Source organism: Schistocerca serialis, chromosome 5 (genome assembly GCF_023864345.2).
Source record: "Schistocerca serialis cubense isolate TAMUIC-IGC-003099 chromosome 5, iqSchSeri2.2, whole genome shotgun sequence".
Classification (NCBI taxonomy): domain Eukaryota; kingdom Metazoa; phylum Arthropoda; class Insecta; order Orthoptera; family Acrididae; genus Schistocerca; species Schistocerca serialis.
This window is the reverse complement of record NC_064642.1, coordinates 164,532,301-164,551,192: the sequence shown is the minus strand read 5'-3', so window position 1 is coordinate 164,551,192 and position 18,892 is coordinate 164,532,301. Positions and strand designations below refer to the sequence as shown.

The 18,892-nt window shown below is 43.5% G+C and overlaps 1 long non-coding RNA gene and 1 pseudogene across 1 annotated transcript in view; both read left to right on the top strand.

Annotated features, from left to right (window-relative positions):
* Nucleotides 1-18,892, top strand: part of LOC126481261 (uncharacterized) — a 583,716-nt gene that overhangs the window by 288,703 nt on the left and 276,121 nt on the right. The window lies entirely within an intron of this gene.
* On the top strand, nucleotides 14,138-14,256 carry LOC126482790 (5S ribosomal RNA; annotated as a pseudogene).

Genomic DNA, 18,892 nt, shown 5'->3' with positions numbered 1-18,892 from the left:
TTCTATTAATCCAACCTGGTAAGGGTCCCATACTGATGAGCAATACTCAAGAATCGGACGAACAAGCGTTTTGTAAGCTACTTCTTTCGTCGATGAGTCACATTTTCTTAGAATTCTTCCTATGAATCTCAACCTGGCGCCTGCTTTTCCCACTATTTGTTTTATGTGATCATTCCACTTCAGATCGCTCCGGATAGTAACTCCTAAGTATTTTACGGTCGTTACCGCTTCCAATGATTTGCCACCTATGGCATAATCGTACTGGAATGGATTTCTGCCCCTATGTATGCGCATTATATTACATTTATCTACGTTTAGGGAAAGCTGCCAGCTGTCGCACCATGCATTAATCCTCTGCAGGTCCTCCTGGAGTACGTACGAGTCTTCTGATGTTGCTACTTTCTTGTAGACAACCGTGTCATCTGCAAATAGCCTCACGGAGCTACCGATGTTGTCAACTAAGTCATTTATGTATATTGTAAACAATAAAGGTCCTATCACGCTTCCCTGCGGTACTCCCGAAATTACCTCTACATCTGCAGATTTTGAACCGTTAAGAATGACATGTTGTGTTCTTTCTTCTAGGAAATCCTGAATCCAATCACAAACCTGGTCCGATATTCCGTAAGCTCGTATTTTTTTCACTAAACGTAAGTGCGGAACCGTATCAAATGCCTTCCTGAAGTCCAGGAATACGGCATCAATCTGCTCGCCAGTGTCTGCGGCACTGTGAATTTCTTGGGCAAATAGGGCGAGCTGAGTTTCACATGATCTCTGTTTGCGGAATCCATGTTGGTTATGATGAAGGAGATTTGTATTATCTAAGAACGTCATAATACGAGAACACAAAACATGTTCCATTATTCTACAACAGATTGACGTAAGCGAAATAGGCCTATAATTATTCGCATCTGATTTATGACCCTTCTTGAAATTGGGAACGACCTGCGCTTTCTTCCAGTCGCTAGGTACTTTACGTTCTTCCAGCGATCTACGATAAATTGCTGATAGAAAGGGGGCAAGTTCTTTAGCATAATCACTGTAGAATCTTAAGGGTATCTCGTCTGGTCCGGATGCTTTTCCGCTACTAAGTGATAGCAGTTGTTTTTCAATTCCGATATCGTTTATTTCAATATTTTCCATTTTGGCGTCCGTGCGACGGCTGAAGTCAGGGACCGTGTTACGATTTTCCGCAGTGAAACAGTTTCGGAACACTGAATTCAGTATTTCTGCCTTTCTTCGGTCGTCCTCTGTTTCGGTGCCATCGTGGTCAACGAGTGACTGAATAGGGGATTTAGATCCGCTTACCGATTTTACATATGACCAAAACTTTTTAGGGTTCTTGTTTAGATTGTTTGCCAATGTTTTATGTTTGAATTCGTTGAATGCTTCTCTCATTGCTCTCTTTACGCTCTTTTTCGCTTCGTTCAGCTTTTCCTTATGAGCTATGATTCGACTACTCTTAAACCTATGATGAAGCTTTCTTTGTTTCCGTAGTACCTTTCGTACATGATTGTTATACCACGGTGGATCTTTCCCCTCGCTTTGGACCTTAGTCGGTACGAACTTATCTAAGGCGTACTGGACGATGTTTCTGAATTTTTTCCATTTTTGTTCCACATCCTCTTCCTCAGAAATGAACGTTTGATGGTGGTCACTCAGATATTCTGCGATTTGTGCCCTATCACTCTTGTTAAGCAAATATATTTTCCTTCCTTTCTTGGCATTTCTTATTACACTTGTAGTCATTGATGCAACCACTGACTTATGATCACTGATACCCTCTTCTACATTCACGGAGTCGAAAAGTTCCGGTCTATTTGTTGCTATGAGGTCTAAAACGTTAGCTTCACGAGTTGGTTCTCTAACTATCTGCTCGAAGTAATTCTCGGACAAGGCAGTCAGGATAATGTCACAAGAGTCTCTGTCCCTGGCTCCAGTTCTGATTGTGTGACTATCCCATTCTATACCTGGTAGATTGAAGTCTCCCCCTATTACAATAGTATGATCACGAAACTTCTTCACGACGTTCTGCAGGTTCTCTCTGAGGCGCTCAACTACTACGGTTGCTGATGCAGGTGGTCTATAGAAGCATCCGACTATCATATCTGACCCACCTTTGATACTTAACTTAACCCAGATTATTTCACATTCGCATTCGCTAATAACTTCACTGGATGTTATTGAATTCTTTACTGCTATAAATACTCCTCCACCATTGGCGTTTATCCTATCCTTGCGGTATATATTCCATTCTGTGTCTAGGATTTCGTTACTGTTCACTTCCGGTTTTAACCAACTTTCCGTTCCTAATACTATATGCGCACTATTTCCTTCAATAAGAGATACTAATTCAGGAACCTTGCCCTGGATACTCCTGCAGTTTACCAATATTACGTTAACTTTTCCTGTTTTTGGTCTCTGAGGACGGACGTTCTTTATCAACGATGATAATGTCCTCTCTGGTAAGCCGTCAGGTATTTTATCGTTTCGCCCAAGGGGGGGTCCCTCTAACCTAAAAAACCCCCGTGTGCACGCCACACGTACTCTGCTACCCTAGTAGCTGCTTCCGGTGTGTAGTGCACGCCTGACCTGTCTAGGGGGGCCCTACAGTTCTCCACAAATAATGTTTATGTTTACATGAACTTTGTTACAGGTTCGCTCTTTATCGCGGTGTCTCGATTGTATTTGGGAGACCATTAATGTGTTCAGTTTCCGATCTGACAACTTTTTTTTTACAAAATTTCACTGTTTTGCATTTTTTTTTATTATTCAAATAGGTCCCTTAGGTAATTTCATTGAAGAGTCTGATTGCGTGAAAGCAATCCGGGTTAAGAGGTCATTTGAGAAACTATTTTCACGCAGTCAATCTGTACGTCTCCTGAACACAATCGAGAACCGACGCATCGTCGATCATTCATTAATTTTTCTCTCTTTCCAAGTCGTACAAAAAAAAAAAAAAAAAAAAAAAAAAAAAAAAAAAACGGCCAAGGAGAACTGCCGTGAGTACGCAATCTAGTGTTAAAAGGTTGCATTCTTTATCTTGTCGGCAAACATTGCCATAAATTATCATCATCAATGTTATATTTGGTTAAATACGAAAAGCAAAAAACCTTTTAACACTAGAAAACCATAGTTCTGAATTTGGCAATGGATGGAAATGCGTGTGTGGAGGGACGCGGTAGGGGAGGGGGAGGGAGGAAATTGTAATGGGAGACCAAAGTTTGACTACTGTAAGTAGGAACAAATGAATGTAGGTTGCAGTAGCTAGGCAGAGGTGAAGAGGCTGCAAATGATAGATTAGTGTGAAAAACTACATCAGGCCCATCTTAGGACTGACGAGCACAGCCCGTACCTTAAATGTACAGCGACAATGATAATGCACGTTTCAGATTGGCATCGTATGGAATTTAGAGATGGGAGTGGAGGGAGATAGGCGATCCAGTGAAACACGACTAGTGGGATCCGATACGCGAAGAAAGGAGTCTGGGAAGAAATAAGCAATGAAGAAATCTCCTCAAACGATGAAGGAATGCGGAAAGAGGCAGAATCAATGACACTAGGTGAGGGAATAAATGGGTAAGAAATGAGACAGAAGACCACAGCTGCGAGGGAAAAAGAGAGGGTTTATATTGGGGAATACATTACGTCATTATCAGCCACAAAGTTCTTAGAAGCCAGAGATCATAGAGGGAGAGCCGTCTCTGCCCTTCCACTTAGCATTTGCCATCCAACACCAGAAGAGCAAGGCACAGGGGTAGTCAGTAAGGCGATGAGAAGCTCTTCGACATTACGTCGTGTCAGTGACAGGCAGAATGGGAAAAAGTGATTATAAAAAAGAAGGGAGGGCTCAGGGGCCTCGTAAGAGCGCTAGGCGACTGTCGGGACATTCAAAGTTCACATGTGCTTGTTTGTACTCGTGGACAGTCCGCTTGTGCGCAGCAGTCAGTTCCTCTTAGAAAGCTTCGGTGAAGAACAAGCCATGTTTAGTCAGCGCCTGTCTATCCAGAAAATTCTCGTGGTTGAGACTCGGTAGGCTGGTGACGATACAAAAGTAGTCTTGCAGCTGACTTCACAGCCTGGAGGTTGGAGAACGAGATTCCGGTAGGCCGACGGAGCGGTGACACTTGTCACCGGTTCTGTACCATGGGCTAGCAGTTTCGAGGAAGGACTTTCCGTCTGGCCAGATATTCCCCTTGTGTGAAGGATTTCATGAATTCAGTTGTGGAGTTGTCATTCGATCGAGTTACTTCCTATCCTCGTTCCTCATCGCACATAGTTAAATTTCGAAGGGGAATAAATTCAGTTGAGCGAAAGACTCACTCTCATTTTGGCCAACCGACTGAATCCCATTTAGTACCGACCCGCCTCTCTGTCCCCTGTAAAACCGACTCTCGGGACGCGACTGCAGAACAATAATAATTGACAATGAGGAGGCAAAGTCATGATATAGCGATATGCACGTATATAGATGGCGGTAGTATCATGTTCATAAGTTGTAAAAGGGTAGTGCGCCGGCTGGAGTGGCCGTGCGGTTCTAGGCGCTGCATCTGGAGCCGAGCGACCGCTACGATCGCAGGTTCGAATCCTGCCTCGGGCATGGATGTGTGTGATGTCCTTAGGTTAGTTAGGTTTAATTAGTTCTAAGTTCTAGGCGACTGATGACCTCAGAAGTTAAGTCGCATAGCGCTCAGAGCCATTTGAACCATAAAAGGGTAGTGCATTAGTGGATCTGTTATTTGTACTCAGGTGTTTCACGTGACAAGATTTCCGACGTGATTATAACAGTACAACGGAATTAACAGACTCTGAACGCGGAATGGTAGTTGGACCTAGACGCAAGGGACACTCCATTTCGCAAACCGTTAGGGAATTCAGTATTCTGAGATCCACGGTGTCAAGGGTATGCTGAGAATACCAAGTTTCAAGCATTATCTCTCACCACGGACAACGTAGTGGCTGACGGCCTTCACTTAAGACCGAGAGCAGCGGCTTTAGTGTAGAGTTGTCAGTACTAATAGACAAGCAATACTGCATGAAATGACGGCGGAAATAAATGTGGAACGTACGGCGAACGTATCCGTTAGGGCAGTGCAGCGAAATTAAGCTTTAATGGGCTATGGCAGCAGACGGCCGACGACTTCGCCTGCAGCGCCTCTACTGGGCTCGTGAATGTGTCGGCTGGATTCTAGATGACTGTAAAACCGTGGCCTTGTCAGATGAGCCCCGATTTCAGTTGGTAAGAGCTGATGGTGGGACTCGAGTATGGTGCACGTCTCACGAAGCCATGGAACCTAGTTGTCAACAAGGCAGTATGCAAGATGGTGGTGACTCCATGGTCGTGTGAGTTGTGATTACATAGAATTGACTGGGTCCTCTGGTTATGTTCGGCTATTCTGAGTCCATTTCCAGCCTTTCTTGGACTTCATGTACTCAAACAACGACGGAATTGCCACGGGGCATTCTGGACAGTTGGCGCGAATGATTAGGCCACCCAGAGCGCCCCATATGAATCCCATTGAACATTTGTGGAACATAATCGGGAGGTCAGTTAGTGCAAAAATCCTACACCAGCAACACTTTTGCTGTTATGGCCGGCTATAGAGGCCGCATGGCTCAGTATTTCGGCACGGGATTTAGAACGACTTGTTGAGTCCAGGACACGTCGCGTTGCTTCATCAGTCTTCTGACGGGTGTAATGCGACTCACCACGAATTCCTCCCCTGTGCCAACCTCTTGATCTCAGAGTAGCACTTGCAACCAACATCCTCAAATAATTTGCTGGATGTATTCCAATCTCTGTCGTACTCTACTGTTTTTGCCCTCTACAGCTCCCTCTAGTACCGTGGAAGACATTCCCTGATGTCTTAACATATGTCCTATTAACCAGTTCCTTCTCCTCTTCAGTGTTTTCCACATTTCCTTTCCTCTCCGTTTCTGCACAGAACCTCCTCAGTGCATACCTTACAGCTCCATCTAATTTTCGACATTCGTCTGTAGCACCACATCTCAAATACTTCGATTCTCTTCTGTTACGGTTTTCCCACAGTCCATGTTTCTGTACTATGCCGGGCAAAAGGAGGTCAGTCACGATATTAGGCAGTATCCAATGACTTGTCACCACAGCGTACATGAACCGCGCAGCCTTAGTACGTTGATTGTAACTACGAAAACTGCGCGACCATACGCGGGCTGAAACCTCGCTTTTCCTAACTCCTTAACAACAGCGCGAGACCACTGCGTGTATGTGTGTGCTTTCTGTATGAAGTGACCTTTACGTCACAGGCTGACACTCTCGTTGGACGGTGAGTGCGGCTGACCGAGACCTGACCCACTGTGGAGAGGGCGCCAAAGGAGCCGTGGCTTCGCGAAGCTGGGAGCAACGACGCTGGCACAGGGACAGGGGGAGTGTGCTGTCAGGGCGGGAGTGTTTTACGGGCCGCCGCGACGCCCGAGATGGCTGTCTGCAGTTCAAATATAGCCCGCGCTCTGCGGCTGTCGACCGCAGCGGCGCCGACGCCGGGGGCCGCCACCGTATGAGTCGACGCCGGGTGGCGTCGTTGGCTGCCGCTGAGTGTCGAGCGACGCGTCGGCGCGTCTCAAAGCAGTGTCGGGACGCTGTCCGCCGCTCCCGAACACAGACGCAGCCGGCTTCAGCTTAGCTGGAAGTTCGTAGTGGCACGCACCTTCTGATTCGCTCCCCTCCACTGTACGTGTGCTAATAAGGCTATATTATTACTTTGTGTTCTTGCTATTTCATAGTACTCGCCCCTTAAGGGCACTGGAAGGGAGTCGGAGGGGAGTGGAAAGCGGAGGGGAAGGGTATACATTATCATAGGTACAACATTCTGCTCTCTGGCCAAGAGCTTTAAAATCTAGACGAAGAGGAGAAAAATGTGATCAAAAGACGAAAAGGTTACAGATGGTTTTCAAATCTGTAAAACGGTTAACGTTAGTTAACGTATACACAAAACAATACTTTTTTCTAAATTTATGTTAGGGACTGAAAAGCCATGAAGTCAATAACGCACATGAAATCTTCTTTATTTGGAAGTATTACTAGTTTCGGCTACCAATCTAGCCATCTTCAATTCCTAAAACATTCTTGACAGGTACTGGTGCAATTAGAGACTCACACATCGTTAAAATCTTTCTTAAAACGACGACATCCGTTAACGACACAATCGAAAACAGCTTTTCATCGTTTGTGGACGGTGTAATTGAACACGGTGAAAACGTTGTGCCTTTAAAACTTCGTAATTGACACATTCACTATTTATATTTGTTTCTGATTGTATCAGTTACAAAGTTTTAAAGGTATAACGACTTTGTTTCATGACCATCGTTCAATCAAAGTGTCCACAAGATGGAAAGCTGTTTTTAACGATGACATGTATGAATGTTTTCAGTTTCAGAGAACATTTTAAGGATGTGTGAAGCTGTGAGGGCACCAACACTGATCAAGAATGTTTCATGACCTCAAGATGGTGGACTGTTAGGAGAAACTAGTAATTCATCCAGATAAAGAAGATTTCATGTGCGATATTGACTTCGTGGCTTTTCACTCCATAATACGAACAAAAAATTTACAACAGATCTCGTGTCTCTTGGTTGACAATGTCAACAAACTTGATAACTCTGTTGAAGTTCTTTATTTTTTAAATTAAAATTGGAGTATTAGAAAAAATAAAAACAAAAATATTTTTTTAAATCATCTTGCTGAAGTGACGACATTCTTCTAAAAACCAGCACTGCATTGCCAGTGAAAAGCTGAAGGACCTGCACTGGGAGAAAAGTATTTCAGTAGTGAAAATTTCTATAGAGATGAAGGCAGTATTATCTACACCTATTATAAATTAGCCCTCCCCCTCCCCCGCTCCCCACCCCACTCTCCTCTCTGTGGGTGTATGTTAGGGAAACACTGTAGAGATTTTGGTACGGTTTTCAGTAATCGACAGACATTTTCACAAGGAATGTTTGTATATACAGGGTGATCAGAAAGAGGCTGAAAAACTTGTTAGCGTATTGCAGGGTAGCTTATGCTGACAAATAGTAGTTAAGAAAAAAATTAGATAGATTGCGCAGTTTTCGCTTTAATTAGCATTGAAGTTAGCCAATCAGCCCCTTGCACAAACTGAAGCGGCCCGCCAGAGACAGTGTCGCCAAATGTATTCTGTGTTTTCTTTCTTAAAACCAAACAAAAGAGCGATACAAAAATTGGACATGGGACAGTAGAGAGGATCGTATCCAAGCCAGAGGCTCAGCAGCCTCGGGCGCCGTCATCTTCGCTATGACAACAACTGAAACTAATTGCATGTGGAGTGCGATTTGAATGTGTGTTCAAAACGTCGTGAATGACTAATTTCAATTCTGATTAACTCAGAAACGGAGCAACATATCTAATTCTTTTCTTAAGAATTATTTATCAGCACAGCCTATCTGCAAAACTCTTGCGAGCTTTTCAAACCTCTTCTGACCACCCTGTGTGATTTATTACCATTACACCAGACAAGTCAACTGGGCAGAAAAGGGTTTCCAAAAGTAAGCTGCACATTATTATGACAGGCTCAGTAATTTTTATTAAATGCTGTTGTTACACGGTAGATTTTTTCCAAAAACTATCACATGATCTGTTTAATAATCCAATATGCATATCCGACTAGTAAATCATTAACACTGCATCGAAACTGCAAGCAATAATAACAACTGCCAATGATTGCAATTCTTATTAAGTCTGTCCTCCTTCCTTTTAATAGGGTGAATGTGTCTTGTAATTAGCCGGCCGGGGTGGCCGAGCGGTTCTAGGCGCTACAGTCTGGAACCGCGCGACCGCTACAGTCGCAGGTTCGAATCCTGCCTCGGACATGGATGTGTGCAATGTCCTTAGGTTAGTTAGGTTTAAGTGGTTCTAAGTTCTAGGGGACTGATGACCTCGGAAGCTAAGTGCCATAGTGCTCAGAGCCATTTGTCTTGTAATTATGGTAGCCTCGGGGCTGTCAGCTGGCTGTTGATTGAAGTGTTGGTAGGGGAACTGCGAGAGTTGTAAAGATGTTTCTGCTGAAAGGCAGAGTCCCATGCAAGTAGAACGCAGGGGAAAACGTTGTGGTGGCCAGGCACAGCAGTAGTGGCCAGCGAGCATGGAGAGTCCATTGTAAAGCTTCATTGTGAGCGAAGCGAAAAGAATCTCTATTAGCAGTGATAAAAATCTGAATGAAAGGAGGAAACATGTGGCCACAACTGTGTGATCATTTATTTACCAGCTGGTATGCTTGTTCGAATTTTAGTGAGGAGTCTGTCATTGGCTCATTAAAAAAATGGTTTAAATGACTCTGAGCACTATGGGACTTAACATCTCAGGTCATGAGTCCTCTAGAACTTAGAACTACTTAAACCTAACTAACCTATGGACATCACACACATCCATGCCCGAGGCAGGATTCGAACCTGCGACCGTAGCGGTCGCACGGTTCCAGACTGAAGCGCCTAGAACCCTCGGCCAACAGGGGCCGGCCATTGGCTCATAGCAATTATTTTTGTAGCCATGGAGAGCTACCATGATTGTGTATGTGGATGTTTTCTAATTGGTCACAACTTAAAATCTGTTACATAGTGGGGGAGATTTTCAGTTTTCTTACTCACGCCAAGAGTAATTGGGTGGGAACTTAGAATTTCTGTTGCAATTGGCCTGAGACATCCTGACGCTGGCAGAACCGGCTGAGGTTTATAGAGAGTGGTAATAAGGCACTTCTCTTGAGGTTTCTGTACAGAACATTTGTTGGAGGGACATCACTGAGACGGTATGCTTGATCTTAGAGCTGCAGAGCAAGATGCCTCCGACTTAGAGTATAACTGAGATGCCGTTTCTGAAGTCAGCCACTACTGCAGCCATCTTCTGCTCTCATACATCTTTAGAGTGGTAATCATTGGCCGTATTTGCACTGAGATGAGGCAAGCACGAAGTCTTTTATTTTACATCAGGGTGTTCGTTTGTTGGTACAATTTTCACAGCCAACCAGCTGCACCCACCATGTGCTTAGCGGAGAGTACTGGTGTTTGTTCATACTTACTGGTGTTTTTCATACTTTTTCAGGATCTTTCATTAACTCATTAACTTTTTATGCAGTCACTGAACATTTTTGCGAAACTGTATCCACCCACCTGTGCCAACGCTATAGTACATGTTTTCAGTCCCTTGCCCAATCAATAATTGATTGTATTCTTGATTCAGTGGATAAAACATTTTTGATACCTGTTAGTAAAAGAAAATTAGATTGCTATAGTGACTCTTTGTTTCCTTTCATAGTCCGCCCCGGTAGCTGAGTGGTCAGCGTGACAGACTGTCAATCCTAAGGGCCCGGGTTCGATTCCCGGCTGGGTCGGAGATTTTCTCCGCTCAGGGACTGGGTGTTGTGTTGTCCTAATCATCATCATTTCGTCCCCATCGACGCACAGGTCGCAGAAGTGGCGTCAAATCGAAAGACCTGCACCAGGCGAACGGTCTACCCGACGGGAGGCCCTACCCACACGACATTTCCATTTTCCATAGTTCGATGGATCCCGTTATCAATATGTCTGCGTGAAGTGTGTTACTCATTATTTCATGCTTAATGAGGCCACTCCTTGTAATTTTCATTAGATAAGCCATAAACCGTCGTGTGACCTTGTTTTCTTTTAATTCGCATGTTGTTGTGGGGAGTTTTCTACCTCTGTAGGTCACTGGGGATGGTATCTACAGCATCTCAGGGGTATGCTAAACTGCTCAGCCGACATCTCACACACTAGATGACACCGTTTTTAAACATAGTTACCAAGTCTTCGTCAACAAGTGTCGGAATGTTCTACCAGTCATTCGTTTCTTGGCCGATAATTATTGGCTCCGTGGTAATTCGAGATCTATTGTGTGAAAGTCCTCAGAGTTGGAAAATATCTTTCTCCCCAAATGTTTTTTTTTCAGCTTGCCGAAAACATCGAAATCGAATGGTGCAAGATCTGTACTTCCCGACCCCCATCACCCACGTCTGTGTGGTCTCACACAAATAGCTGGCACAATTTCACTACCAATGATCGCAACATTGCATTTGGCCCACACTTCGCCAGTATTTCACGGCGAATCTGGTGTACTTTAAACTTTTTTCTCCATAAGAGTTGCCCTGCCTTTCTGGAGTGCGTTTCCATTTGCCACGCCATTTCACTCTGTCACTGTCCTGTACTACAGGAGAACTGCGTCTGTGGAAACCCTGGATTATCTACTCTCTTCTGACAATGCACCACTCTTGTTATGTAATGGCCTTAGCGCAGGACAACATATATAACGTACTTTCTGAAGATTCCTCGTACTCCATGTACCTGTGTGAAGCCGGTTAGGTCACTGGTGCATTTGTAGATAGAATTGTGGATCAGTTCGATCTTGCATAACGGAGCCCTCTTGGAAGAGGTAGTGAGAGCGATGATGTCGTTAAATTCAAACTCAGATTGAAAGATGAATTTCACAACAGTTCCAATCGTCGTGTAAAACTGGCCGTACCAGGGAAGTTAATGCAGACAAATTCTCCTATCGTTCGTGGTGGAAAAAATGGTCAAATGGCTTTGAACATCTGAGGTCATCAGTCCCCTAGAACTTAGAACTACTTAAACCTAACTAACCTAAGGACATCACACGCATCCATGGCCGAGGCAGGATTCGAACCTGCGACCGTAGCGGACGCGCGGTTCCAGACTGAAGCGCCTAGAACCGCTCGGCCACTCCGGCCGGCAGTTCGTGGTGGAGGCGCTTGCCTACGAGACTAGCCGGGTAGGCAAGCTGTGAGGAGCCGAGTGCAGGAGATTCTAGGAATTGGCCGTCGAAGAATGGTTAACGGTTTTCGTTGGCCAACAAGAAGTCACTTCTAGAGCGGCAGAGTTACGGGGGGGGGGGGGGGGCAGACATGTTGTATGGTCATTTCCAAAAAAGATGAACGCGTGCTTGAAAAGGTATTGATTATGACTGCAGTGGGAAATAATTATCGATATTTCTATGACGGCAAGGGAAAATGCTGTACTCATTCCCTGGCACTGAGATCACTGTCGCTGTGGCAACCCACATTGCAGTGTATATGTTTGTTAGTCATTTACATGCACCATGGATTATAATTTTGCAGCTTTTTGCTGTGATATGAAACGAGTCAGTCTTGCAGATATAGTCTTCCTTCATATATAGTGTACCTCCTCAGCGGAAAATATGGCAACGTGCTGACCATTAACATCATTTCTGAAGTTATGTCATATTTATTTTTCTCAACGTGCATAACGTTATTCATAGTTAGTTTTCTTCCGTTTCTCAGACACACACACACACACACACACACACACACACACACACACACCTATGTATTCTTCTCTGGATTAGGAGCATTTGTCAAGCAAGTATTATTTCAGTTAGTGTTTGAACTAAAATTATTATCTATTAAATACTTTGATCACTGATTAGATGTCAAACATTTTTGTAGCTGAATACAGCTTTCCTTTTAGTGCCACACCAATGTTGGCTGACAGATAGTGTAAGTCATTTTCTCCATCTCCTATAATACGGGGTATTAGCGTTTTAAGTGCAGATATTTCTGTTCGTGACTGAGGACACTATACTGAAAAACTTTACATCAATATTTACTTTATTTGAAGGCTGATAATTATAGCTATTATGAGTAACATGTTTTTAGCTTGGTTTGTACCTGCAAGTAAAAGTGACAAGTAAGCCGTCAGTGTTCATGGCAAACAAGTCCGCCACAGCTGTAAAATACACATTACTCCATAGTTTCAGATATGTAAAATAGGTCCCAACATGCCCACTAGGCATCAAACAGCAGAAATTTTTATTTGTGGGACATCCACAACTGTTATGCAACGTGTTCATGGTGAGCAAATCCGGCACAGTTGTAAAATGTTTATTTTCCCCCTGGGCAGCAGGGCAGGTATTGAACTCTGGATGCGTGGACACAAAACGAGTGGTCTATACTGACAAGTATAGTCCATTTCAAGGCACAGTTACGACGATGTAGAAAATATCAGGTAGTAAATTATGCGTCCGCCCTGATAGCTGAATGGTCAGCGCGTTGGCATGCCAGGCCCGGAGGCCCGGGTTCCATTCGCGACTGGGGGAGGGGGGGGGGGGTGAGATTTTCTCCCCTCAGGGACTGGGTGTTGTGCTGTCCTCATCATCATTTCATCCCCATTGTCGACCCGCAAGTCGCCCATTGTGGCGTCGCAGTCAATAAGAGTTGCACTTGGCGGCCGAACTTCCGCTTTGGAACTCCCGGCAAATGACGCCATACACTCATTTCCATTCCATTTCTAGTAAAACACACTGAAGTGGGTGTACATTAACGTACCAATTATCGCAATATATATATATATATATATATATATATATATATATATATATATATATATATATATATACACCTCGTATTTGCCGGCCGCGGTGGTCTAGCGGTTCTAGGCGCTCGGTCCGGAACCGCGAGACTACTACGGTCGCAGGTTCGAATCCTGCCTCGGGCACGGATGTGTGTGATGTCCTTAGGTTAGTTAGGTTTAAGTAGTTCTAAGTTCTAGGGGACTGATGACCACAGATGTTAAGTCCCATAGTGCTCAGAGCCACACCCTGTATTTACAAGCGTGAATGTTACTATTGTTTTCAAACTGTGCTAGATGATTGACTGTGAGAGATTATTGACAACAATTATTGTAACAAACTTTATAAAAGAGAAAGGAAAGGATCATGTAAACTCACCATAAGTAGCAAAAACTTCGCACAGAGAAAGGAAAGGATCATGTAAACTCACCATAAGTAGCAAACACTTCGCACAATAGCGTACCACATATTAAACTAACAGAATGTATGAAGTGGTGTAGGCTGTTTGTTTGATCTGGTGTACCTTAATTTTAATAAATTACATTGTTAATGCATATGAAAAATTTAATCTTTCAATCAGACTCGTATCAGGTTCAGTTGTGGCCAAATGAAAGAATAATCAAGAATCATGAATGCTAGCTAACACCAGATAGAATACCAATACATGTCACTATAAATTTTAACTTTTCTTTCAAGTGAACGGTAATGGTATTGAGCCGTTCTGTAAATTCTCTTAACTATTTTATAGACGCCAACGGCGTTACCGCGGTGGTAACACCGGTTCCCGTCAGATCCCTGAAGTTAAGCGCTGTCGGGCTTGGCTCGGATTTGGATGGGTCACCGTCCAGGTCCGCCGAGTGCTGTTGGCAAGCGGGGTGCACTCAGCCCTTGTGATGCCAATTGGGGGGGGGCTGCTTGAGTTGGGGGTAGCGCTGCCGGTCACGAACACACAATGGCCGGGAGAGCGGTGCGCTGACCACGCGCCCCTCCGTATCCCCATCTAGTGACGCTTAAGTGCTGAGTTGACACGGCAGTCGGTCGGTACGGTTGGACCTTCAAGGCTTGTTCAGACGGTGTTTGTTGGTTTGTATTTGATAGATCGGGACTGACTCTTTGAGCACCAATGGTAACTGCGTGAAACCAACATTGTATTTTATTTTTTTATTTTTTTTAAGTACCAGTGCCGTTAGCATAAAACCACCGACGCTGTTGTAAATCAGAGACATCTAGTGGCACACTGAGGTACTTCTCACTTACAGCATTCAAAGCAACAGTCGGCGTGGAGATTTTGCTACGTGACTGTAGGAGATTGTGACACGTGGATTTTTATAGTGATCATATTGGGAAGGTCATCGGTAGTGAACGTAAGTATATCGAAAATTATTCTAACATAAATCGGAGTTTGTAGTACTGCTTTTGTAAGTGATTTCGAAATGAAAGCACTGGAGCCGAATATACTTTTTAGGGTTGAATAACACTTGGCGGTTTTTTGTTCTGCTGACTTCTTCAGATAAGATGGCCTGATAAGCCGAAAACTAGTTCATACAAATAAAAATCAGTAGAACAAAAAACCGCCCAAGTGTTGTTCAACCCTCAATATGGAATTGTTCTATCAAGAAGCGACGGAAAAAACCATAAATAAGAATATACTTTTGACATAAATTTGTTAAATTTTAGGCCCATTTTGCTTGTTATTTAGGACTGTAATTTGCTTTAGGAATTATGAGTTCACAGAGGTTTCATGATGTGGAACTGTGTGTAGCAAAAAATGCGAAACTGCTTTCAAAGATATTTATTGAAATGATTTGTGGTTGAAAACTGTATGTCCCAGCGGTTCCAAAGTGAAACCACAATTTTAAAACAATTGATTGTGGACTTTTTGCCACTTTCTTCTTGTATTCGGTGTGTGCTATGATAACAAAGATTAATTTTGTGAACAAATATAAAATTATATTCCAAAATGAAACTAACTCCTCGAAGTAACTGACTGTTTACTTTATGCCAATTTATTCTTGTATTCCTTGCTTACTACGATAACCGACAATTTTTAAAAATTTTAGGATTATTTTTTGAGTTATTGGGACTCAAAGGGTTAAGGAACTATGTAACATTACACCATAAGCACTCTTTAAGAGCAGTTTTTTACACGAGATAGCTACACCAGCGTACCTTTCTCTTAATCAGATCAGCATCCATTAGACACCAACTATAGAATAAGTCGTAGACAAGAGTGGTAATGTATTAATTATATTAGTGTACGATAACTAGCGTGTGGAGTTGGTAGTAGCAAGGCACCCTAAATTATCATTGGAGTATAGCTACTCGGGATTAGTCTGCTCCAAGCAGAGATAAAAAATTGTTTTGCAAAGTGCGCACTCGTAAGTGTGACTATGGCGCAATCGTTTGTGTCATTCCTCCCGTGCTAAACAGAATTCTGTGCGTATTTCTCGTAACAGCTAGCTTAGTAGAAATCCATTAAGAATATAAGCGGTTTTCACCAGTCTTTCTGTGTTTAAGAATTCTTTCTGTGACCAGCCCAAATGATAGACTACATGTTTCCGTACCCACCCAGTTTGCCAGCTCTAGAATCGATCACGGTCATAATATTGCTGTTCAACCCTGACGTTGATCCAGAGCATCCCTGTCTACATTTCGATTAATGTGAGTGCTAATATTTTCTGAAGAACTGTCGAGTAAGATTAATCTTGTGACCATCTTATGCGCATCTGTTTCAACGGGCCATACAGATATGAAGGATATTCTGATAATTAATCTTAGCCAGAGACCGATGGCGGGGATAACTATAACATGTTTATCCAAAAAATTAAAAACGTCGCAGTTGTTGGCCTTTTCGGGAGTGAGATATATGTATCAACATTTTTACGCGCATGCTTACGAAACAAAAAGTTTGATTTGTGGAAATCTGCTCTCACTGCTTTACAAATACAACACTTTTCTTCTTTAATTGGAAAAGTAACTAAATTTCGGCATACTTGACGGCAAATAAGTTTTTGTGAATTACTGTTGTTTCAAAGTTTTCAGGACAGCCACAAGTCGTACTCAGTAATCCATGTTTCATTGGCCGGTTTCGCTCTTTTATTTAATAAAAGCTTCATCAGAAGTTCTGCAATTTACACTGTAATCTTTCTGATGATGCTCTTGCTGAATTAAAGAGCAAAACCAGTCAATAAAACATACTGAGTGCGACTTTTGGCTGTCCTGCTAACTTAATTTCATCAGTCGCTGTTTCCCCAGCAGGCAGTGCCTGCTGTCGCTATACGCTGTTATTTTTTGGTTTTAGATTTGTTTATGGAAAACAATGTCTTTTTCCCAAAGTTATTGCACTAAGGCGAGACGGCTGTGGTTAGTTCTGGTCGAGGATACAGCGATGACAGAGCTGTACGTCCATTGTTTGGCTGATACACTGTCTTGCTTCGGCGGCTAATATGCGAGATAGTAAACACGCAACAATAAAGAGTATAACCTTGTGTAATGCAGCAAGATGATAAATTCTAGAAACTGCTGCCAATCCTTTAACGACAAGCTTTAAGTTCTTACATGTTATGGGCGCAATATACACTCAAGCGCCGTAGAAACTGGTATAGGCATGCAGTCGTCGCTGGTCCCGTTCTTGCAGGATCTTTGTCCGACCGTATCGATGTCGGAGATTCGATGTTTCATCAAATGCCTAATATTCACGGTAACTGGTGAAATGATCGTACGGAAAAATCCCCAATTCGTCGCCCCCTCGCAGATGCTGTGTCCCATCGCACTTGCGCCGGCTATAAGACCACGTTCAAACTCATTTACAGTAAATCTTGATAAACTGCGATTGTAGTAGCAGTGACCGATCTGACAACTATGTTGCCGACATATCCCTGTTCATATAAAAAAGCGGGAAAACGGCGGTGCAGTCGGCAACGCCAATGTAAGACAAGTGTCTGGCGCAGTTGTTAGATCGGTTACTGATGCTGTAATGGCAAATTATCAAGATTTAAGTGAGTTTGAACGTGCTGTTACAGTCGGCGCAGGAGTGATGCGGCACATTATATCCGAAGTAACGATGAAGTGGGCATTTTCCTATACTACTATTTCAGGAGTGTACCGTGAATATCAGGAATCCGGTAAAACATCAAATCTCCGACATCGCTGCGGCCGGAAAAAGCTCGTGAAAGAACAGGGCCAACGACGAGTGAAGAGAATCGTTCAGCATGACAGAAGTGCAGCCCTTCTGCAAATTTTTGCAGATTTCAATGCTGGGCCATCAACAAGTATCAGCGTGCGAACCATTCAACGAAACATCATACCTATGGACTTTCGGAGACGAATACCCAGTCGCGTACCCTTGGTGACTGCACGGCACAAAGCCTTACACCTCACCTGGGCCCGTCAAGGCCGACATTGGAATGTTGATGACTGGAAACATGTTGCCCGGTCGGACGAGTCTCGTTTCAAATTGTAGCGAGCGGATGGACGGAATTTATGGATACCGCATGTCAGCAGGGCACTGTTCAAGCTGGTGGAGGCTTTTTAATGGTGTGGGGCGTGTGCAGTTGGAGTGATATGGGACCCCTGATACGTGTTGATACGACTGTGACAGGTGACACGTACGTAAGCACCCTGTGTGATCACCTACATCCATTCATGTCCACTGTGAATTCCGATGGACTTGGACAATTCCAGCAGGACAATGCGACACCACACACGTCCATAATTGCTACAGAGTGGCTCCAGGAACACTCTTCTGAGTTTAAACGCTTCCGATGGCCATCAAACTCCCCAGACATAGTCATTATTGAGCACACCTGGGATGCCTTGCAACGTGCTGTTCAGAAGAAATCTCCACCCCCTCGTACTCTTACGGATTCTTGGTGTTAGTTCCCTCCAGAACTACTTCAGACATTAGTCGAGTCTACGCCACGTCGTTTCGCTGAACTTCTGCGTGTTCGCGTGGGCCCTACACGATATTAGACAGGTGTACTAGTTTCTTTGGCTCTTCGGTGTAATAGCATTATATTGTGTGTCCACGAAAAGAGTTTTTTAGAGAAGTTATAGCAGAGCTAAAGTCCGACTTACAACTATATAATTAGATTTTTCTTAGCCATGAATTGACAGGGATTTTCTCAGCGTAGACAATGAAACATGTAATAGTGAGAGACACACACACACGCCATTAAACAGGTTCGATGGAGAAGACATGTGAACAAAATGAGGGAACATACGGAACAGATACAATACGTTGAAATGAAGTGAAAACACGTGGTGGAAACAACTTGACGAACAACTTATTATTGATTAACTTCTCATGGTAGGGATTCACAGTCACATAATATCTCTAGAAAGACATCATAGTCGCCGTTGACTGTATAAAATATTTATTATTACGATTGCAATTTCGGCCTTATGACCATTTTCAAGTAACACTGCAAAAGTTACCCAAAGACAAAAATACAAAAGTGAAGCACAGGGTGTATATACATAAGTAAGCAAACATTTCATTAAGAA